Source organism: Schistocerca gregaria, chromosome 7, assembly GCF_023897955.1.
Source record: "Schistocerca gregaria isolate iqSchGreg1 chromosome 7, iqSchGreg1.2, whole genome shotgun sequence".
Lineage (NCBI taxonomy): Eukaryota > Metazoa > Arthropoda > Insecta > Orthoptera > Acrididae > Schistocerca > Schistocerca gregaria.
The window spans coordinates 55,446,414-55,471,452 of record NC_064926.1 but is presented as its reverse complement, the minus strand read 5'-3'; the positions used below and the strand labels follow the sequence as shown (position 1 = coordinate 55,471,452).

At 42.3% G+C, this 25,039-nt stretch overlaps 1 protein-coding gene across 1 annotated transcript in view; it reads right to left on the bottom strand.

Moving 5' to 3' along the window:
• Positions 1-8,743, bottom strand: part of LOC126281519 (acetylcholine receptor subunit alpha-like 1) — a 950,196-nt gene extending 941,453 nt beyond the window's left edge. The window contains exon 1 of the mRNA XM_049980559.1: positions 8,542-8,743. The gene's annotated coding sequence lies outside the window, so the exon portion shown is untranslated. The remainder of the gene's footprint in view (positions 1-8,541) is intronic.
• Between the last annotated feature and the right edge of the window lie 16,296 nt (positions 8,744-25,039).

The window sequence follows — 25,039 nt, the reverse complement described above, 5'->3', positions numbered from 1 at the left end:
CCAGTAAAAATGTTTAAATCATGTTTCGCAGTAACTGCTGGGAAGGAAGCATTACAGCTGATTTTATTAGTTAATAAAGGAGAATGAACAAAGAAAATAATTATTGCAGAGCCAGTGTGACGTATATCTTGATTTTTGTAAGCCAAACAGACATTGGTGAGGTCGACATTAACAAGTTTCAAATCACAAGTGCACTCCTAAATTCTCTCTTCGCTCTTGATACTCTGTTATTTCCACTCATATGTTTTTGATCCTTGGAAAATCTGTCAAAGTGCAAGCCCAAAAATGTTGGTATTGGACATTTACAACATATGTTTTCTAGTATAAATACGAGTTATGGAAGAGACAGGACACTTCGTTGTGATTGCTGATGAATTAACTGAAGAATGTATTTTTGTCGTTCTTCATCAGTAAAGCATGCACCGGCAGTGGACGTGTTGCTAAATTAAAAACATAATGAGGGAAATCATACAAGAAATATTGTTGGCAATGAATTTTTAAAGTGCTCTTTTCAACAGTAGTGCAACCACAAAACTTCCGCTTTTAATTTCGCTTTCATGAATTACTCATCAATAATTTCGCATGGATATTTTCAAGACGATTTTGTCTATATTAAAGATTTGAGTCAAGTGTCGAGCACAGATATTAAAGTAAAGATAAGCTTTTGTTTTCGAATCCCCATTAACTAAAGCAGTAAATGACACGATATCCTCCGCCTCGTATGCATCTATTCCAGAGTAAATTTAGTCTACCAACATACGTCGATATTCGTGATAAGAACCTCAGGCTAAAACGTAAACAATCCTAAAGAGATCTTTAAGGAAGGATGGAAGGAGGATTTAGGTTCAACGTCCCGTAAATGACTGTTTCATCAGAGGTGAAGCACAAACCAGAATTAGGAAAGGACTGAAAACGTAATCGGCCGTGTCCCTTTTACAGACATCTGTTTATGTTGGCCTTAAACTATTTAACGATATCACGGAATATTTTAATGCTGGTGGCCAGATTGGGTTTCAGTCGCTGTACTTCCCAATACAAGTGCATCCAGTGTCTTCGAGCAGCGTTGCGTCGCTTGGTGGCGAACATGACAAAGTCGTAATGTATATACTGATGTACTCGTCACATTGTTTGGTCTTCAGTAATGTTCCCTTCAACTCTCTTGAAGTACGGGGCCTTAATCAATACAGAGTGGCAGAGAAAGCAAATTTCGTTTTTATTAGAGTCTTTTATGGTTAAAAAGTTAGAACAAGTAGTCCCGGCTTCTCAAAACTGAAACGTCGATCCATAAAATGAAACAAGAAAAACTCCAAGAAATGGTTAGTGCATGACTTAGTCCAGCAGAAAGACAGATAGGAAAGTTTGATTAGAAAACTGACGCATAGTGTTCCATTGTTCAAGGATACATCTGATAAATGTTTAACACACGTATTATTATATTTACGCCACCTCCCTGGAAATATGAGAGGAAATCTCGATGCCATTTAGCAGGAATTTATAATGTGGCAGCTGAAGCACAATTATTGTAATGTTATGATGCAAGTAAAAGTATGTACAAATAAAATATTTTCATTGTCTTCTCGTAGGCCATGAATTATAACGGTGAGGAAGCCACTAACTAAAGCTAATTAATAGAAAACAGCTTATATGGACTGCAAGGAATCTCTGTCTGAAACAACTGATTCAGTTCTGATATATTCTCTTTCGGTTAATTTGATTCGTTACTCTATGTATTTATATGTTGTGCTAGCCTGTCACTTCCGCTTACCAACTATACTCTATTCGCTCAGCGATTTGTCTTGTATATTATATTCGTTGTCCATCCCAGTTGTTATTTTTCTGTATTACGCAGTACACGGCAAAGTTAACCATTAGCGACGGAGTAATGTATTGCTTCTCCTCGTACTGTTTTCTACAGATCTTGTTCTTCAACTAACTTCTCAACTTCCTCTCCATTTCATATCTTACATATCCGCTTATTTTCTACACCATAAATGCTTTACTCCTAACGTACAGTTTTCCAATACCATAAATAATTCCATGACTACGTTCGATACCGTTACATTTACATTCCGCAAGAAAGACTTTTTTTCTTGTTGGGTCCCCATTTAGTAAGAGCTATAAATAAATAAATAGCGGTACTACAAGAAAAGCTGGTCCGGCATGAGAGAGATGTGAGTGATTTGCTCCATTTTACTTCAATGAAGACCTTTGCAGGCGACCATATAATTCCCGAGGAAATTCTCTTTATGGTGTAGTAACATGCTTAATATGCCCAATTTTTGCTGTTGTGGAATACCTAATGCCCTCCATACTACATACCGCTTTTCCGTTAAATAAAATGAGCAATAAATCACTATAAACCTGGTGTGACAGCATGGACGTCGTTTAGCGTACTTCAGACCAGCAGTATTTAGTAAATAGTGTTTCATCTGTGAACGAGAAGACGTCATATCACACTATGAAAAGACAATTTGTCGGAAACATTTGCTGGACTGCCAGACATTTATTAAATTAAATTAATACATGGTGTATGTTGGATTGATTTTTTCCGAATTTCTTTTTATTTGCAACGTAGCACTTGGCATTTTTTCTAAAATAATTTTGAGGTACTTATAATTTTTTAACTGCCATGTAAGAAATGATTTTAGGTGGACTGGAAACAATGACAAGCGTTGTCTTTGTGGCATATACCGGACGGAACTTTGTCTATAGTAACAAAGGCTACAAGAAAAGTAAGGTTTTAAAGAAAACGAAAGGCTGTTGCATATAACACATTATTACGGCATATACATCTTCAGAAAATGTGATATATTTTGCACTCTTTATATTTTATAACCGCCATGAAAGTGGACTTTCATTACGAAAATATAACACATAATTAAATTCGTGTACACAATTTCAGTAGCGTATTAATTCGGAACAAGGATCATAATGTATTTATATTAAAGTACTGATATGATGTAATCGTAACAAAGTAAGTAAATAAATAGCATAACTACAAAAACTACTGGTTCGCCATGAGAGAGATGTGAGTGATTTTCTTCATTTTACTTCAATGAATACCTCTGCAGACGACTATATAGTTCCCGTGGAAATTCAATTTATGGTGAAGAAACATTCTTAGTATGCCCAATTTTGGCTGGTATGGAATACCTAATGCCCTCCATACTAAATAAGGCCTTTGTTTATAATGCATTCTTCTGGCAAAGAGAGTAGGTTAAGACAATGGAAAATTTTACATGCGGGATCAATTCTCCCACATTTGTTACACCAAATGAAGTCATCTGGAAGCAACTGTTGGATCCGTGGATCTGTGTTACGAAATTCGTGAAATCTGTACCTGTTCCAGAAACCAGTGAACGCAACAGCTCTCGTGGCTGGACCAATAGCGCCAATTTCGTATTGCCACTTGCGTACCACAATGCAGTAGTTTCGTTTCCGTATTTCATTGCATTACAATGTTGGCACACAACAATCATCGATCCGATAGCAACTAAATGCTCTGCACTGCGATCAGTTGTCATGTTGTAACGGAATGCAGCTCGATGATTACACGATATAACATTTGTCTTCGTGCACGACTATTCAAGTTTCTTGTCTTGCGACTGGTTTCAACGGTCCAGTGATATCTCGTTCGATGCATATAATCTATGCAAACATTTTCTCTTTCGTCTTGAGCGAGCTGAACGTATTTGTGGTAACCGATTCCGTGTAACTTCATTTCGCTCTTCTCGTTACTCTGCAGTTCGATTAGATCGAAAATTAGTTTGGTTAGCAGTATTATGAATTCTGCGAACTATATTGTTCCGTCTTATTGGCGAAATTGTACCGACGTTAAATTGTATAAATTGAATTCAATTGTGTCCATTGCGACACAGTGTGTGATGCTAATAATCATGATTCAACTGAAAATAGGCAACTGATCCGCTTTGTTGTTTCTGTACAGCCGTTTCCACTTCAGAACTCGCACTATTTCATAGGTAAATCTGTAATTTTGTTTGAGATGAAACAACCAGACCTAATTCATTTCATTCAGCGATTTCAATGGATTTACAGTGCAATCTCAGTTTAACTCGAAATAAACTACCGAACTACTATGTAAACGATTGGCTTGATTTATAATGTAACTATCAGCTGATAAACGATATATGCGCACATAGTGGTGTAATGAATTGAAACTGGAATAGAAGTAAAATAACTACAATTTTTGGACAGATTGCGAAACAATACATACGTAAAAACAAATGAAATTTCATTTTAATTTAGGCTGGAATGTGTTTTCCAAGATTTTCCTCTTCATCATTCTGATTTTTTTTTTCATTGAAAACATTCAGTTGAGTTATTTCCATCACAGCAGCATAAGGAACACACAAACACAGAAATAATAGATTAAATATGTCGTTCCTATCGTCAGTTATGATGTAGAGTGCATACAAAAATTATGAGTATTGACGTTTGCCAGTATTTTTCGACTTTCCTTTGAAACTGTGCTCTACTTTTTTTTATAATTTTCCAGGACCGTAACGAAGAAAACAAAAGAAGAATTACGCATATTCATGGATCGAATCGCAAGTTTTGGTCTTGAGTTCGTATAAAAATTCTATAGAAAAGATCACTTTAAAGTATTCTGAATTTTACAGTTTTCTGTAAAACTTGTCTAACTCTTCTCTCCCTGTAAACCCTATTCCGATTATTATGAACATTTTCTTTTCAACTAGCCAAATCGGTCCAACCGTTCTCAATAGATGAGCCTACTAACGAACAGCAATCCATTTTTATTTATATATATGCCACTAACAGTTTAAAACGGAGAGAGTTGCCGATGTAATATTTCACGTTCTTTGGTGAAGCTGATATTTCCAACAGTAACACTAAAGTAGGTATCGTGCCAACATACGTTCAGGTGATTACGGGAAACGTAGAACTGAAAAACTTTGCTAATTGTATAGCTTGAGCAGAAAGTATTAAACTTAAACATTTATCCTATGAATTCATATTCCACAGGGCTATAACAAAATTTGGCTCATTCGAAAAAAACGTTAGTGCCGCATGTCTGTTGACATCTTGCACCCTTGGTTAACAACTATATTACACCTGGTACGCTTACGTATGTGGCACATAGTCAACCAGGGATCCATCAGCTAGCTTCTACTGAAGTGGGAACTGAATTCAGTGAATGCCTTTCTTTCTGTTGTTACAGTTATACAGTTGTAGATAACTGCCTAGTTAAGGGACGCGATATTAACACAGGGCGAGCAAAATGAAAATCTACCGAAAAGTATTCATAATGAGACTGACGATGGACTGGCACTTGCCAATGAACATCACAGGTAACACTCAAAAGGATCGCCGTTAACGACGATGGAGCGCGGTGCTCGGTTTATCAAATTGCGAGACAAGTGCAGCAACTCACCTTGGGGGACGGCAGCAGAAGTGTTTTCAGTGTTCTTCTGCAACTGTTCAGCTGTGTAACGATTACTGGAGTACATCTGATCCTTCAGTTTCCCCCACACCTAAAAATCGCAGGGAGAGCCATCGCGATAGCCAGGAGATTACTCTGAGTAACCTCTCCTCATTGAATATCGCATGGATTCATTAGAAGGTTGTCAAGCCAGTGTGTTGCATTGCTCCCTTGAGCTGAAAATATTCATAAGGTAGTTCTCTCTCTGCAAGTTGATCCACATACTTCCCCTCACACAGCTCAGCACTAATAATTTGGCGAAACCATCATGTCACATTGCTGACACAGGACGCTGCGCACCAAACACGAATCTTAAGACTATGCAATACCTCTTGAGAGTATTGATAATGATTTTCGTTGCACAACGGCGCATATTCTGTGAGTTAAAATTGGAAAATATCCCGAACTAGGTCTTATTTGACGAAATAAGCAACTGAAGATTCCAAAAGCCCTCATACCACTCCACTCAGAAAAAACACAACCAGCAGAACGCAGCAGTCCAACGTTCGTCTGGACGCCTTAACTCACGCACAAGTCCAAATTGGTAAGGGAAGAACTGCAGGTGCTCTTTGATAGTGTTTCTACACGTCGCTCTCTTAGTTCTCATTTGCAGAGATTTTAGATTGAACACTTTTCCTGGCTTTCCTTCATTCGAGTAACGTTTGATGGTACCAGAACTCTTTTCGGATGGTCAGAGTTTTTATATGTGACAAATTCCGTTTCGTGCCATTTTGCTACTGCGTTTTGCGCTGCAGATTTTACTTGAGGTTTTGCCGACACACATACAGTTATAAATTCTTGCGCCGGCACTTCCGCACACGTTTATCACGAACTGTGTTTCATATAACAGTGTACAACGAAGACACGCTATTTTATCGTAAGCACCATTTCGTGCTGCATTCATCTGGTCACCAAACACATCCGTTCTTCTCACGCACTCTGATGTGATGTGACATCGAAGTAATTGGGAAAGAGCATGTGGGAGATACGTATTAACAGGCATGAAAACGATACGTGCATGGATATCACGATTTCCAGCGTTTTATATAAGGGGCAGCTCTCCTTTTCATTAAAAACTGCCAGTTCAGCGTCAGTCTAATATATATTTTCCGGACTGGTTTTCGATGAATGAATTAGAAGGACCACGACAACGAAATCTGAAGCTCAGTCTAACTGCTTACTAACAAAAACTGCGATAATTTCATATTGTCTCGTTATTAGCAGAGAACTAAGTATGTAATCGCTCTCAGTACTTCTGTAGTCTTGTAGATTCATACAATCTGTAGTCTTCATTTTCAGCGTAGTAAGGATTAAGTTCATAAGAGAAATTATTAATGACGTTCAATAAGAAGAGTGTTTAATACATAGAATTAGAGAAATATATGTCTACAGTAGTGACTTTCTTTGTTGCTATTAGAGAATCTGAAGTAGGAACTCTAAGTTGAAAATTATAATTATTATTTGTGGATTCCATTTCAGGAGGTTCATTGCTAATGATAGCTCAACCATATTATCACACTTGGCGTTACTGAGAAGTTTCCATTTCATCGGACATAATATCTGACCGTTTAAATTCCACGACAGAACACAGTCCACGAGCACAGTGTGTATCACTGAAACTTAAGTTGACACATACTGAAAAATTTCTATCTCCATTTAGCATGATGATAAAGATAATAGATACATTCATATTATATTTTCAGTAGCAAGAAATTAACAAATACAGTAAATACACAAGGGTGTCTTAGGTGTAGTCAGTAATCACAATTCAAAGTTTAATATAGACAGCTTGTAACTGTATCTAAGAATAATAGTTTACAGCTGTATAATCTTGATAAAACAAATATGAATACCAAAAATAAGTTATTTTATTTTTTATTTTATTATTATTTTTTCAAACATTTCAGAATTTCAAAACTGAGTGCATTCCGGGATTCCATTTTAAATAGTGGTCATCAGACTTGAGTAAATATACCGCCTATAAATAATTCAGTTCCTCATTCACAATTTCAGTAAAAGTACACACGAATCACTTAACCAGGAGGCTGTAATCATTAAGGGAACAATGTCGCTACTTAATTTGATCACTGTGACAATTAGCATGGGGAATTCAAATGGTGAGAAGTATATTGATGTAGGAAACGCACATTTATAGTCATACTGGTTGAAATTACGATAGCGATATTGTCTGTACAAACAGTCTCATCGTTCATGCAACTACATTTACAGCTGAAGAATATAAATTACTCATAGATATACTTAATAGCTGTAACTCAATATTTTCAAATTTTCCTTCCTTTGTTTTTAGGTTTTTGTTCGTGCATTGATACATTGTGGGTCCAACGACGTTTCTGCTCAATATAATTGAAGACTAACCCGACAGAAAGCCATAGCATATTATTACTCCCCGGTTCATTAAAGGGGTGCCAATTACCAGGTGAAGCAGCAGAGTTTTAGTCGGGGCAAGAGAGTAGACGGAGAAGTGAAGGTACAAGAAACTGGTGGAGCCTCACTGTAGCAGGAGAGGGAAAGGAAATTAAAATAAATGGTGTATGAATTTACTAGAATGGCATTTTCAATATGAATGTCTCTCGCTTTCGATGACAGAACTTTAGTAAACCTTTAGATGCAGTTGATAATGACACCTCATAAAAAGAAAAGAGTGGTGAGGTTTGTACAGCTTCTCTGTAGTTGTAGCTAAATGATGTAACGATATAGAAACTAAGGTCTTAGAGGGCTCCCAGAAAATAGTATACTTTGCGATTGTTTACTAAAGTTACAAAATATAATACAAATTGTGGGTGGGTGTGGAATAGTGGGCGTAGTCTGTCGCTCGTCAACATGACATACACCACTTCAAGCATGTGTGGGTCAAGGAAAATACAGTTTCGTGGCTTCTTTGAACACTTTTGTCAGGTTGCAAAAGTAGCATGCCAAGTAACTTTGATAGCATATGGGTCGATGTTATGGTGCAGATTGCGGGCCCCCCACGGAGACAGGAGAGGCGTGTCTGCCTCCGGCGCCGGGCGCAAGCAGGGCAGGGCAGGCGCCGAGAGCTGAAGCCGGGACTGGCTACTCACGGCTGAGGAGAGTGCGCTGGCAGAGGCAGCATCGCCAGTGCCGCGGCGCCGGGCCCTGCTCGCGCATCACACGCCAGCGCCGGCGCCAGCGCGCATCACACGCCCGCACCCTGTCGCCGCCGCCGCTGCTGCAGCGCCGCGCCTGCGTTCGGCTCGGCTCGCTCCGCCTCCGCTCGGTCCAGCGCCGGCTCACCGCAGCCGCCCGCACCGCACGGCTGCACGCTGCAGACTGCCGGCCGCTGCCGGGGCAGCCCGCGCCCAGCCCGGACTCTACCCCCACCACCGCCGCCCCTCTGCCGGAGCGGCCCGAGCGCGCACGAGGCGCGCGCTGACGCGCCCGATCGATAGCCGGACGCCTGGTGGGGGCGCCGCCCGCTCCACACCGCGCCGCGCGGCCGGCCGGCGGCCAGTAGCCGCAGCGCCGCCAGGCGAGGTGGTGGTGTGGGCCGCCGAGGAAGGCGGAGCTCGGAGAGCTGCAGCTCACAGTGGGCAATCAGCAGTCATTCTGGTCAAGTAACGTAAGGAATTGAAAGAGACGTCTACATCCATATTCTGAAAAACGAATTTTACGGCAGAGGGTACTTCTTCACACTGAGGCGTTTATTAGGGTTTCTTCCTGTTCCACCCATGCAAAAAGCGCAGTGACAACGATCGCTTCAAAGCCGATGTGCGCCGTAATCCCTCCCTACGGGAGCGATATGCTGGAGATTGTAAGTTATTCATAGATTTTTTTTTCTCAGCACTATGGGACTTAACATCTACGGTCATTAGTCCCCTTGAACTTAAAACTACTTAAACCTAACTAACCTAAGGATATCACACAACACTCAGTCATCACGAGGCAAGGAAAATCCTTGACTCCACCGGGAATCGAACCCGGGAACCCGGGTATTCCTAGATTGATCACTTACAGCTCATCACTGAGCGTGGCAACTGGTGCGTGTGACGACAACTAGCGAACCAAAATACGGCCTATGAAGAGAGACAACAGACACAACAGAACAGATATCCTCACTTCAAAAACAAAGATTACCAACGCCCACGTTATCGATACTACAATATTGATTAACAAGTGGTGAACATTTACAGCATCACAAATTCCATCCGTCTGTTCTTATACCAGGATCAGAGAAAGATTCTGTGCAGAACTGAGCTAAAACAACCTCCTCTACATACCGGGTGATCAAAAAGCCAGTATAAATTTGAAAACTGAATAAATAACGGAATAATGTAGATACAGAGGAACAAATTGGCACACATGCTTGGAATGTCATGGGGTTTTATTAGAACCAAAAAAATACAAAAGTTTAAAAATGTCCGACAAATGGCGCTTCATCTGATCAGAATAGCAACAATTACCATCACAAAGTAAGACAAAGAAAAGATGTTCTTTACAAGAAATGATCAATGTGTCCACCATCATTCCTGAATAATAGCTGTAGGCGAGGAATAATGTTGTGAACAGCACTGTAAAGCATGTCCGGAGTTACGGTAAGGCATTGGCATCGGATGTTGTTTCAGGATCCCTAGAGATGTCGGTCGATCACGGTACACTTGCGACTTCAGGTAACCCCAAAGCCAATAATCGCACTGACTGAGGTCTGCGGTCCTGGGAGGCCAAGCATGGCAGAAGTGGTGGCTGAGCACACGATCATCACTAAACGACGCGCGCAAGAGACTTTTCATGCGTCTAGCAATATGGGGTCAAGCGCCATCCTGCATAAACATCGTACGTTCCAGCAGGTGTTTATCAGCCAGGCTGGGGATGATGGGATTCTGTAACATATCGGCATACCTCTCACCCGTCACGATAGCAGTTACAAAACCAAGACCACGCATTTCCTCAAAAGAAAAAGGCCCTTAACGGTAGATGTGGTAAATCGAACCCATACCGTGACTTTCTCGTCGTGCAATAGTGTTTCCACGACAGTTCTAGGATTTTCGGTAGTCCAAATACTGCAGTTGTTGACGTTGGCAGACCCTCAGAGCGTGAAATGAGCTTCGTCGGTACACAACACGTTACTCAACAAATCGTCATCTTCCACCATAGTTAGAAACGCCCACACCGCAAATGTCCTCCGCTTCACTAAATCGCCAGGTAACAGTTCATGATGCCATGGAGTTTGCACGGGTAGCATCGGAGGGTGCGCCTCTGTTCCAACCAAACCGTAGTGTATGGAAGGCCGTGCGATGTGCGACTGCACGAGCGCTGACTTCCCAGTGCATAGACGAACCCGCTACAGTCTCCATTTCTTCCGGAACTATTTCAGCAGCATTACGCCTTGTGCTCGGTCGGCCACTACGGGGTCTATCGTCTAAACAACAAGTGGCTTCGAACTTCGAAATCATTCTCGCCACAGCTGCATTTATCAACGGACCTTTACCCGTTCGAATCCCTTTCCTATGGCGATATGATCGTAACGCTTAACTAGCACATTCGCCATTCTGATAATATAGCTTCACTAAAAGCGCCTTTTCAGGTAACGTCAACATGCTGCGACTGCTGGCGCATCTGATTCTCTCTGTTATTTTTTTGTTTATTGTAATTTTTATCACCTCATACAAGGCGAGCTGTCAGCAGCATTGCTCTTCAGCCATTAAGTGGTACAATAATATGATATATAGGTGACACGGATAATACAATAAAAACCATGGGAACTCTCTCTCTCATTACAGCTCCTTTTATACACGATTGTCATGCGCAGTCACTGACGTTTTGCTGTCCAGCGCCATCTGTCGGACATATTGTGAACTTTCTTTATTTTCGGTTCTAATAAAACCCCATGCCATTCCAAGCATGTGTGTCAATTTTTACCTCTCTAGCTACATTATTCCATGGTTTATTAAGTTTTCAAATTTGTACTGAGTTTTTGATCACCCGCTACAACAAGTTCCCTATTAAAGTTACAAACGAAGGGATTTAGTAATTGACAATGAAGCAAGCAATAATCCAAACAGACAAATGTCCGGGAACGACGCATTACGCCATGTTACGACTGAGAACATGAATTCCTCATAACAGAGACCCTGAGGATTCCAACGGTGGATACACACTCGAGGACAAACACATTACAAGTGTTCCACGTGGCGACTGTCAATGTGAAGACGGACTTCGGAACATCTCCTCACCGATGGTCTTAAACGTTCAGTTCATTGATAATCATCCACAAAACGCTCCGGGAGTTTTTCGTCACTAACGGGGGCTGTAAGAACTCCCACACAGGATAAACGCCCTGAGGCGAAACAAGAATAGCACACATCTAAATATAAAACAAAACTTGCAGGTTTCAATGCCGCTGATTCCAGGGCACGTTTCTAGAAGTATTGTCTACATATCTATATACAAAAGAAAGGCGCACTTTCCCATTCACCCAATCACAATTAATACGCCAGAAAATGCTAATGTCTAACGTCGTTATTTTCATTGCACTGGCAGCTACATCCTACAGTGAGAATCAGTTCTAGTCCTTCTACATTTCCTGGAAAAGTGTAGTGGTCTTCAGTATGCTTTCTAACAACAAGCAAATCCATCTTTCCAGCGAGAAACTCGTTCAGTTGCATGAAAAATACTGAAATAGGGTAGTGGTTCTGAGACAAATTTTGAAATATAGTCATTAGATAAAAGCAAAACCCAGTTTTTCATTGAAAGAATGTTCCTAGATAAACGTTGGAGTATACTGACATTCTGAAGTCCTTATGAATATTAGATATCCAAAAACTTCCAGTGCCTTACTCCTTCTTCTTTCAAAGCACTGTTGGATGAAATGCTCCATGGTCTTCTCCGCAGGCACGTTAGAGCGCATCGACGATGTGACACCTGTGTAGTGCAGCCATGGTTAGCAGTACTCTCAGGGTCTACATCTGCATCTACATGTTTACTCTGCAATTCACACTTAAGTGCCTGGCAGAGGGTTCATCGAACCATTTTCATACTACTTCTCTACGATTCCACTCTCGAATGTCGCGTGGGAAAAAGGAACACCTAAGTCTTTCCGTTCGTGCTCTGATTTCTGTTATTTTATTATGATGATCATTTCTCCCTACGTAGGCAGGCGTCAACAAAACATTTTTGCATTCGAAAGGGAAAATTGGTTATTGAAATTTCGTAAATAGATCTCGCGTAAAGAAAGCGGACTTTTTTCAGTGGCTGCCACCACAACTCGCGTATCATATCAGTGACACCTATTGCGCGATAACACGAAACGAGCTGCACTTCTTTGCACTTTTTTTGATGTCCTCCGTGAATCACACATGTCAGGGACGACACGTGGGGACCACACTGCGTCCAATTTCTCCTATAGTGTTGAAGAGCGGAAACAAGCAAGACAGTTGTGAATATTTTGCCTGTGTGTAGCCGTTTGGGAAAAGAGCCTATAACGTTAATATATTTCGTCTTTCAGCAGTTTGAAAAGAAAAACTTCCATTTCAGATAGATAACGGTCAGTATCAAATTCCCAACTTTTGTTTCCCTTCTTACCCATTTCATGTTATTTTATTCCTTGACCATAGTTCACTCATTGTAGATTGCACAGCACGGTGGAATAGCCTCATACTTGAGGTACTCTGCATATTTTTCAAAGTACCACATCCGTAGATACTACTTGGTGGTATATACTCATTTTAATAGGAACCCGAAATACAAAATCCATTGACTTTGTTATAATGACAATTCGAACATTAGGTGCAATAAAACAGTTACATATGTGTAACATAGGTGAGATATAGTTCTGACATAGGTGAATGTCTGCTAGGAAAGAATCACACAGTGAAAGTAAATAATCTGCGACTCTAAGCGTTTCTGAATTTATACTGTACTTTTATACCACACCTTTGAACCAATAGTTAGGAAAAACTTGTTTGATTGCAACCTGTGGCCGGATATACCCTCTTATTATCGATTTCTTAAGAAAATATTAGGGTATTAAAATGACATTGCCGCCCGAAGTGGCCGTGCGGCTCTAGGCGCTGCAGTCTGGAACCGCGAGACCGCAACGGTCGCAGGTTCGAATCCTGCCTCGGGCATAGATGTGTGTGATGTCCTTAGGTTAGTTAGGTTTAACTAGTTCCACATTCTAGGAGACTAATGACCTCAGAAGTTGAGTCCCATAGTGCTCCGAGCCATTTTAAAATGAAATTACGCTTCACTCTTGAAAACGAGAAGTAATTACAAGACAAAAGTACGATACCCAAACTCTTTGTGTAATACTTGAGTTGCGACTCACTATAGAAGACTTCAATCAATGGTAAGCTTCAGAATGGGTGTTTGTGCATAGTGATCTTTTGTAACCTTGGTGCCCTCTCTTCCAGAAATGCAACTCTCTCTAGGCGAGCACAAAAGATGACTGCACGAGAGTTCTATTAAATTCAGATTACAGCATGTTTACTGTGTAATCTCAGCTAGCAGGTGAATGATAAATAGGTCAATGAATCAAGAAACAAACGAGAAGTATTTGCTTAAATGTCATACATGAAAAATCTTTGTGGACGAATGTAGCTATAGCCCGCCCGGCTAGCCGTGTAGTCTAATGCGCTGCTTCCCGAGTAGGGAGGCGTGCCGGTTCTTGGCACGAATCTGCCTGGCGGATTAGTGTCGAGGTCCGGTGTGCTGGCCGGCCTGTGGATGGTTTTTAATGCGGTTTTCCAACTACCTCGGTAAATACGGGCTGCTTCCCCATATTCCGCCTCAGTTACACTATGTTGGCGATTGCTGCACAAACACTGACTACACGTATGCGTACCCCATACCATACAAACATTTGGGGCTACACTTGTCTAGTATGAAACGTTCCCGAGAGGCACTTCTTTGACACTTATAGGAACAAAACATTCACTTAGTTTTAGATGTGGTTTTAGTTTTAACAACATAGAGAGATCAATGCCTTATTGAAACTTTCTGGGAGTATCCTCTAACATGATAGAGCACTTGCCCGCAAAAGGCAAAGGTGCCGAGTTCGAGTCTCGGTCCGGCACACAGTTTTAATCTGCTATGAAGTTTCATGTCAGCGCACACTTCGTTACAAAGTGAAGATCATACTCAATGGCTTATTGTTCTCCATTAGTAGGAGCACAGGTTCTCATTTACGTATTAGATATCCATGTAACAACTAATTCCGGTGGACAGTATCAGTAGTGACTGATAGTTTTCAGGCTGATGATGACACAGGCAGGGGAATAAATTGAATCAAAAAGATGAAAATTCTCTTTGGCGGGAAAGACAGATAGCAGGAGCGTACTACGGACCATAAATACTGGCCATAGTGCAACTGAACAAGCGGTGTAGGTGCTTTGTTCCTGATAGATTATGGAGCAAATCGACATTATCAAAGGCTGGTAGTGTAAAGGAAATATTCATAACGACAGTAATAGATCCTGCATACGACGTGACTTGTCAGCACGCTGAGTCATCTCGCCTGGCACGGAGTTTCTTTCAGGCAAGCTAATGTAGGCTGAGCGAATTCGTAATGTGGATCCAGAAACTTCAGACGCCAGCTTATGGATAATTTTCTGGATTTCTTGCAAACGGGTCATACTTCCGAAGTCGTATTTGGAAACCAGCGACTGAGAAACTCTGTGTGTGTGTGTGTGTGTGTGTGTGTGTGTGTGTGTGTGTGTGTGTGAGAGAGAGAGAGAGAGAGAGAGAGAGAGAGAGAGAGAGAGAGAGAGAGAGAGAGAGAGAGGAGGGGTGGGGTGAGGAGGGAGAGCCATTATTGCTCACCTTCCAGCAGTGACCTGAGCAGATGTTTGCATGCACACTATTGATTAGAAACGTTAGGACCATCTGCTTAATATCATGTTGGTCCATCTTCGGAAAGCAATACAACTCTAATTCTGCTTAGAAAGGATTCGACAAATCCATGATAGCTTCCCGGAGGTAATTGGCACCAAATATATACGCGTATGTTACGCAATTCCCGGTAATTTCCAGCCGATGGTTTGTGGGCGCCTGATAACGCTCCAGTTCTAAACCACCAAGTTCAGGTCAGGCGAATTCAGTGACAAACACGTCAAAGGCAGTTCACTATGATAATGCTCAAATCACTCTTGCACAGTTCTTGCCTTGTGACTCGGACAGTCATCCCGCTAGAAGATGCCATCGCCATCGTGGAAGATAAGTATGAAGCGATGAAATAATTCACAATAATATCCACGTAGTACCTTTGACTACCACCACAGGCCCACGGAATCCCAATTTAATGTCCTTCACAGAGCAAAAGAGCCACCATTGGCCTGCGTCTGTGGCGCAGAGAATATACTGCAGCAGGCGTTCGCCTGGATAACGCTGTATTCACTCCCGACAATCAACCTGGTATATGAGGAAAAGCGATCCATCTGATCAGGCGACACATATCCATCGATCGATGGACCTCTGCCACTGCAGTCGTTATTTGCGACGTCACTGGGTCAGCACGGAAACACGTAGGGATCGTCAGCAGCGGTGACCCATGATCAGCAATGTGAGCTGGACGGTGTCCCTTGAAACACGCCTGGGCCAGATATGTAGTATATCACCTGACCTGCCACCGACAGTGCTTTACGTAGCGGTAAGCCACCGCTCTCCAAATCACACGGTGTGGAGTAGACGTCCAACACGCGGTTTCACTTTTCGAGAACCAGTTTCCACGGATACTGACGACAGCAGCACGCGAACTGCCAGTTAGATTCACCGCTTCAGATATGCTCCTTCTCAGGTGCGTGGCCACAAGAAAGTGCCCCCTTCCCAACGACAGTGGAATTTGTCATTTACGGTCCATACTGATTTGCCGTGCGTTTCTGATTCATTTATACTTAGCTTATCTGACCGCTTCACGTCCCTGCAGCGCCACCGAGACCAGCAGTCAGCAGTCTCGCAGTGGGGAGCCGGCATACTGTATGGGTCGGCGGAGTATTCCCACACAAACGGCTGGTGGACTCAGAATCACCAAACGTTTACCTGGATCCATACGGGACTTGGAAGAGTCTGGAAAGGAAGTGAAGCCCTAGGCAGCTGATAGACAATACACTTGGGATAGCTTTGGCTGAAGTTGGTTAGGGTTTCAGTTCGAATTATTGGAATGACAGTACAAAGATGAAGTACATCTTATTCTCGCTTACTGGCCGTCACTGCGTCGTCATTTCTCAAGGTACTCATAAGGTAACTTGAGGGTCTGGAAATATGCTGTGATACGATAGAGATACGTTTAGACGTGTGGTGAACAGTTCACGGCCAGATCAAACGGTGGCCAGATGGAAGAAAAATCTTACCTTTCCTAAACTACACGTGGAATTAACCTATTTAAAAGAATGTACAAGATGCACAAAAGAAACGACCAACCAGTACGCAACTACTTTCTAAGAAAAAATATTGTTTATAACCAAACATTTTCCTTTCTTCAGATGAGTAGTCGAAGTCTCACAAAACAATAGCACTGTTGTTAATTGATTGCTGAGTGGAAGATGTAATGTTTGTCGGCTGCTGAAACCACGATGAAGTCAATAATCATAATGCATTGAGTCAAAAGCTCTTCGTTTTATTCGCACAAATGTTAGAACCGTGTCTTTCGAGGACTGCGACCGCCTTGCAAGTAAAGGGAATTAATTCAGAATGGCATATTTATAGCCTCGCAGAGAGAAAAATAATTTTAAGACCGATCGAAAGAGGAAATAGAATGTCTTAAGCTGGTGATTGATAGTGAAAGTTGTCGAATGAAACTGAAAACTCTTATTAGGGAGGGTAACAGTGTTATTATCAGAAACGTGAGTAGCACTCCGAGAGTAATTTACTGACATTCAAGGAATAGCTACTAAGTTCTTTAGCGTTACATACATACCATCCAGTGGAGAAATGTACGTATCTTGTAGATCAAACTTCCACTGAAGGCGTGTTCCTGCCAGATAAACAGAGGCCCTGAAGAAGGCCGGTATATTATTTTTTATATCCACAAGTGGACGGCCTTCAACGTAAATAAAGTACATTTGGCAGCCTGCATTAAATCCATGACAGTTTGCTCATTTAATGGAAACATCATTTGCACTTTTGAGGCAATGTTAATACCTTCATTAGAAAATAAATGCGTGTAGCAAATTCGACCAGCTACTGTAATCAGACGCCTGGCTGAACAATAACAAACAGAATAATCTATCATTTCAACATGGCCATTAAGTTTAACAGATTTCATTTCACTCATGAGCCATTGCTGTGTTCTGTAGTTCCGTCTTATCCATAAAGATAATATAAAAATTTATTTATGAGAAATTGTGCAGCAATATCAATTCGTCCTTATCTACTTTGGGATTGCTATGAAACACAGATAATAATACAAACGTAAAAATTGAGCAGATGACTGGATACACCGCCTCTGAAACGGCTCAGAAAACGAAAGACGCTTTGCAACATTTGTGTTATGTAAGGCAGGCTTCTTTGTGACAGGTATAATGCAATATATGTGAACACAGCCAAGCACACACGAAACCTATCAATGTCAGTCTACGTTTTATTTTATGTGAATATTATTTCTATTAGAATTAATCTCTCGCCGCAACCTTAACCAAACAATGCATAACCAGAAGCTTCTAGATCACTAGAACGCTTATTCTTCCTCTCGTCCTAGTGTATTTAGATTCTCTGAAAATTTCAAGGAAGGACATTAGGATACAACGACTAAATAATTTTAGCGTTCCATTCCCGTTGATGTTGTCTCGTTGAACATAATAACTGGCATCGCCCTTGAGAGTGAGTCTCACATTAACAATAAAACTTTGGTGGTATTTTGAAGACTGTATCCGGAGGCAATCTGTATCTATACTGACGGCTCAGAAACCAGTGACTATGTTGAAAGCTTACACCCCAGAGCATAGTTGCAGAAGTCAGGGCCGTTCAAATTAACAAAAGCAGCAAGTATCATAAACCGTGATTATGATGAGTTTTATTTGTGGGTCACTCAACTGCGCGGTCATCAACGCCCGTACAATGTCATAATTTGCACACAAACCAATATTTCTTACCCTGCCCGATCTAGCCACTGTCACGAATGATGATGATGATGATGATGATGATGATGATGATGATGATATGATGAGGACAACACAAACAAACAGTCTCCAGGCAGCGGAAATCCCCAACGAGACCGGGAATCGATCCCGGGATCCCGAGATTGAGGCAGCAAATTTCATAAACCGTGGAATTTGTTACTATATTTGAACTCTACGTCGCTGTTCGCGGATGACAGCATCTCTACATTTCCTTTTCTGTGACACTTTATCTGCTCTAAGTGTACTTAAAAATTTCAAGACGTATTTGACTGAACCCTATTTGTATATAGGGTTTTCAAAATGTTGGAGTATACGCGTGAAGAAGACCCAGCAGTTACCTTCACTTGAGAGAAATCACACAGTCAGATCACTGGCAACGAAGCTGTTGACCGCTTACCTAACGAAGCTGTTGTGATAGGACATATGACCTGGACTTCGATACCAAGTGGAGATCACCAAAATGTGCCACAGAGAAGCGTGACAGAATCCAGGAAACGAAAGTGACAGGGAACAAAATGGCACGAAGACAACAGTTATACAATAATTAACTCGTCTCTTATTTCATGAAATCGCATACACATTCACGTACCTCGCTTCTCTAATAACTAGACTCAAATTTACACATCAAAATTTTCGTAAACATTTCCGTAAACATCTTCATCAGCTGTACATCAAAGACACTCAATTCTACTTCTGAGGAGAAGAAGACACCGAATCACATTTCCTTTGGCTGTACAAGACTGCAATCATTCTGGAAGAAACAGTGAAGCCCTGTTCTCCATGGCAGACCTGCTTGAGGGATCTGTAGCAACATGAGGCTACAAACTTTTCAACATAATATATACATGGTAATGTATCCTCATGAACTACCACCGTATAACAGCCAGTGTACTATACAAAACAACACATGAGATTTTAGTGAAGTTTTGATGTATGGGTCACACGTAAATTCAGTATTTTCAGTCTATAACGAGTGTGTGTGTGTGTGTGTGTGTGTGTGTGTGTGTGTGTTCTGTTTGGGTGTTATACAGGGTGAATCACCTAAAACTAGCACCGTCAATATTTCGGAAATGGAAACGGCTATTGATGTGCGGTTTTCACAGAATGGATTGATAGCAAAGGGCTCGTATTGTTAACCGATAAACAGACTGCAGTAATACTTCCATGCAACTCTTCATGGAGAGAGATGTGATAGGGGTGGAAACCTACGTCGATGAAGGATGCGTAGGCCACTTCCTTCAAACAGACCACTTTCTCGTGCGGTTGCGCAGGAGATAGCTTGCGGATCACCTGCTTAATTTATTAATTTCCTACACTTCTGTCGTCATTTACCTTCTGTTACGTTGTCTAGTTGCTACACAACCACTTTCACGTAAGTGGCTGAAGAGGTTGATAAATAATTGTCGAGATGGTTCACGTCTGTTGGGATATCTTGCCACATACACTGTTCAAGAACAAAGTGCATTGTTCCTACATTTTCCTTACACCGTGAGCATGTCGACGTTTTCTGCATTCGTAAATCTCATAGTTCTCTGACGACCTTGGACTGTCACACGCAGAATAGCAAGTTGCAGTACACTCAAAGGAAAACACAAGCACACTGTAAGCAAACGTAACAACTTCGTTCGTAGCAACTAAACAGGTCTAAAGGCACAAATATGTGGCGGTGCGGAAACTTTTCGAAATACGGTATGTTCAAATGCGTTTGAATTCCTAAGGGGCCGAACTGGTAAAGTCATCGGCCCCTAGAGTTACACACTGCTTACACTAAATTATGCTAAGAACAACACACACACCCGTGCCCGAGGGAGGACTCGAACCTCCGGCGGGAGGGGAAATACGGTATCTCGTACTAGAATCCTACAACAAATACCACTGACATTCTGATTTACAGCACTGAATCTGTTAATATCGCTAAGCTTCCGCAATGTTCGCAGTGCAAATCTCAGGTGATTCACCACACTGTATGTTACTATATTTCCTATCACGTATACTAACAAATATGTTATTGTAGTGGAAAAATGTTTTTATGCATTGCTTAAGATATTTAGGCAACCATACTTTCTTTATACACTCCTGGAAATTGAAATAAGAACACCGTGAATTCATTGTCCCAGGAAGGGGAAACTTTATTGACACATTCCTGGGGTCAGATACATCACAAGATCACACTGACAGAACCACAGGCACATAGACACAGGCAACAGAGCATGCACAATGTCGGCACTAGTACAGTGTATTTCCACCTTTCGCAGCAATGCACGCTGCTATTCTCCCATGGAGACGATCGTGGAGATGCTGGATGTAGTCCTGTGGAACGGCTTGCCATGCCACTTCCACCTGGCGCCTCAGTTGGACCAGCATTCGTGCTGGACGTGCAGACCGCGTGAGACGACGCTTCATCCAGTCCCAAACATGCTCAATGGGGGAGAGATCCGGAGATCTTGCTGGCCAGGGTAGTTCACTTACACCTTCTACAGCACGTTGGGTGGCACGGGATACATGCGGACGTGCATTCTCCTGTTGGAACAGCAAGTTCCCTTGCCGGTCTAGGAATGGTAGAACGATGGGTTCGATAACGGTTTGGATGTACCGTGCACTATTCAGTGTCCCCTCGACGATCACCAGAGGTGTACGGCCAGTGTAGGAGTTCGCTCCCCACACCATGAAGCCGGGTGTTGGCCCTGTGTGCCTCGGTCGATTGCAGTCCTGATTGTGGCGCTCACCTGCACGGCGCCAAACACGCATACGACCATCATTGGCACCAAGGCAGAAGCGACTCTCATCGCTGAAGACGACACGTTTCCATTCGTCCCTCCATTCACGCCTGTCGCGACACCACTGGAGGCGGGCTGCACGATGTTGGGGCGTGAGCGGAAGACGGCCCAACGGTGTGCGGGACCGTAGCACAGCTTCATGGAGACGGTTGCGAAGGGTCCTCGCCGATACCCCAGGAGCAACAGTGTCCCTAATTTGCTGGGAAGTGGCGGTGCGGTCGCCTACGGAACTGCGTAGGATCCTACGGTCTTGGCGTGCATCCGTGCGTCGCTGCGCTCCGGTCCCAGGTCGACGGGCACGTGCACCTTCCGCCGACCACTGGCGACAACATCGATGTACTGTGGAGACCTCACGCCCCACGTGTTGAGCAATTCGGCGGTACGTCCACCGGGCCTCCCACATGTCCACTATACGCCCTCGCTCAAAGTCCGTCAACTGCACATACGGTTCACGTCCACGCTGTCGCGGCATGCTACCAGTGTTAAAGACTGCGATGGAGCTCCGTATGCCACGGCAAACTGGCTGACACTGACGGCGGCGATGCACAAATGCTGTGCAGCTAGCGCCATTCGACGGCCAACACCGCGGTTCTTGGTGTGTCCGCTGTGCCGTGCGTGTGATCATTGCTTGTACAGCCCTCTCGCAGTGTCCGGAGCAAGTATCGTGGGTCTGACACACCGGTGTCAATGTGTTCTTTTTTCCATTTCCAGGAGTGTATGTTGACAGAATGTTCGCTGATAGATTATTAGTCGTTAAACTTGAGTTCCTAGCCGTTTTAAGAAACATTCAGACATTTTACGAAATAGCTGTTAGTTAACGTCTTGAAGAAGTTAAATGCCTTCAACATTTCGTTGCCCCGTCAGCAACTGTATAAATATTAATTTCAATTTTAATAATCAACAGCCTCAGTTGTACCATTTACCTAGAATTTACCTAGGTTTCAGTCGGGATCTTCCCCCATGAACCATGGACCTTGCCGTTGGTGGGGAGGCTTGCGTGCCTCAGCGATACAGATGGCCGTACCGTAGGTGCAACCACAACGGAGGGGTATCTGTTGAGAGGCCAGACAAACGTGTGGTTCCTGAAGAGGGGCAGCAGCATTTTCAGTAGTTGCAGGGGCAACAGTCTGGATGATTGACTGATCTGGCCTTGCAACATTAACCAAAACGGCCTTGCTGTGCTGGTACTGCGAACGGCTGAAAGCAAGGGGAAACTACAGCCGTAATTTTTCCCGAGGACATGCAGCTTTACTGTATGATTAATTGATGATGGCATCCTCTTGGGTAAAATATTCCGGAGGTAAAATAGTCCCCCATTCGGATCTCCGGGCGGGGACTACTCAGGAGGATGTCGTTATCAGGAGAAAGAAAACTGCCGTTCTACGGATCGGAGCGTGGAATGTCAGATCCCTTAATCGGGCAGGTAGGTTAGAAAATTTAAAAAGGGAAATGGATAGGTTAAAGTTAGATATAGTGGGAATTAGTGAAGTTCGGTGGCAGGAGGAACAAGACTTCTGGTCAGGTGACTACAGGGTTATAAACACAAAATCAAATAGGGGTAATGCAGGATTAGGTTTAATAATGAATAGGAAAATAGGAATGCGGGTAAGCTACTACGAACAGCATAGTGAACGCATTATTGTGGCCAAGATAGATACGAAGCCCACACCTACTACAGTAGTACAAGTTTATATGCCAACTAGCTCTGCAGATGATGAAGATATTGAAGAAATGTACGATGAAATAAAAGAAATCATTCAGATAGTGAAGGGAGACGAAAATTTAATAGTAATGGGTGACTGGAATTCGAGTGTAGGAAAAGGGAGAGAAGGAAACATAGTAGGTGAATATGGATTGGGGCTAAGAAATGAAAGAGGAAGCCGCCTAGTAGAATTTTGCACAGAGCACAACTTAATCATAGCTAACACTTGGTTTAAGAATCATGAAAGAAGGTTGTATACGTGGAAGAATCCTGGAGATACTAAAAGGTATCAGATAGATTATATAATGGTAAGACAGAGATTTAGGAACCAGGTTTTAAGTTGTAAGACATTTCCAGGGGCAGATGTGGACTCTGACCACAATCTATTGGTTATGACATGTAGAGTAAAACTGAAGAAACTGCAAAAATGTGGGAAATTAAGGAGATGGGACCTGGATAAACTGAAAGAACCAGAGGTTGTACAGAGTTTCAGAAAGAGCATAAGGGAACAATTGACAGGAATAGGGGAAAGAAATACAGTAGAAGAAGAATGGGTAGCTCTGAGGGATGTAGTAGTGAAGGCAGCAGAGGATAAAGTAGGTACAAAGACGAGGGCTGCTAGAAATCCTTGGGTAACAGAAGAAATATTGAATTTAATTGATGAAAGGAGAAAATATAAAAATGCAGTAAATGAAGCAGGCAAAAAGGAATACAAACGTCTCAAAAATGAGATCGACAGGAAGTGCAAAATGGCTAAACAGGGATGGCTAGAGGACAAATGTAAGGATGTAGAAGCTTATCTCACTAGGGGTAAGATAGATACTGCCTACAGGAAAATTAAAGAGACCTTTGGAGAGAAGAGAACCACGTGTATGAATATCAAGAGCTCAGATGGCAGCCCAGTTCTAAGCAAAGAAGGGAAGGCAGAAAGGTGGAAGGAGTATATAGAAGGTTTATACAAGAGCGATGTACTTGAGGACAATATTATGGAAATAGAAGAGGATGTAGATGAAGACGAAATGGGAGATACGATACTGCGTGAAGAGTTTGACAGAGCACTGAAAGACCTGAGTCGAAACAAGGCCCCCGGAGTAGACAACATTCCATTAGAACTACTGACGGCCTTGGGAGAGCCAGTCATGACAAAACTCTACCAGCTGGTGAGCAAGATGTATGAGACAGGAGAAATACCCTCAGACTTCAAGAAGAATATAATAATTCCAATCCCAAAGAAAGCAGGTGCTGACAGATGTGAGAATTACCGAACTATCAGTTTAATAAGCCACGGCTGCAAAATACTAACGCGAATTCTTTACAGACGAATGGAAAAACTGGTAGATGCAGACCTCGGGGAGGATCAGTTTGGATTCCGTCGAAATGTTGGAACACGAGAGGCAATACTGACCTTACGACTTATCTTAGAAGAAAGATTAAGAAAAGGCAAACCTACGTTTCTAGCATTTGTAGACTTAGAGAAAGCTTTTGACAATGTTGACTGGAATACTCTTTTTCAAATTCTAAAGGTGGCAGGGGTAAAATACAGGGAGCGAAAGGCTATTTATAATTTGTACAGAAACCAGATGGCAGTAATAAGAGTCGAGGGGCATGAAAGGGAAGCAGTGGTTGGGAAAGGAGTGAGACAGGGTTGTAGCCTCTCCCCGATGTTATTCAGTCTGTATATTGAGCAAGCAGTAAAGGAAACAAAAGAAAAATTTGGAGTAGGTATTAAAATTCATGGAGACGAAGTAAAAACTTTGAGGTTCGCCGATGACATTGTAATTCTGTCAGAGACGGCAAAGGACTTGGAAGAGCAGTTGAACGGAATGGACAGTGTCTTGAAAGGAGGATATAAGATGAACATTAACAAAAACAAAACGAGGATAATGGAATGTAGTCAAATTAAATCGGGTGATGCTGAGGGAATTAGATTAGGAAATGAGACACTTAAAGTAGTAAAGGAGTTTTGCTATTTAGGAAGTAAAATAACTGATGATGGTCGAAGTAGAGAGGA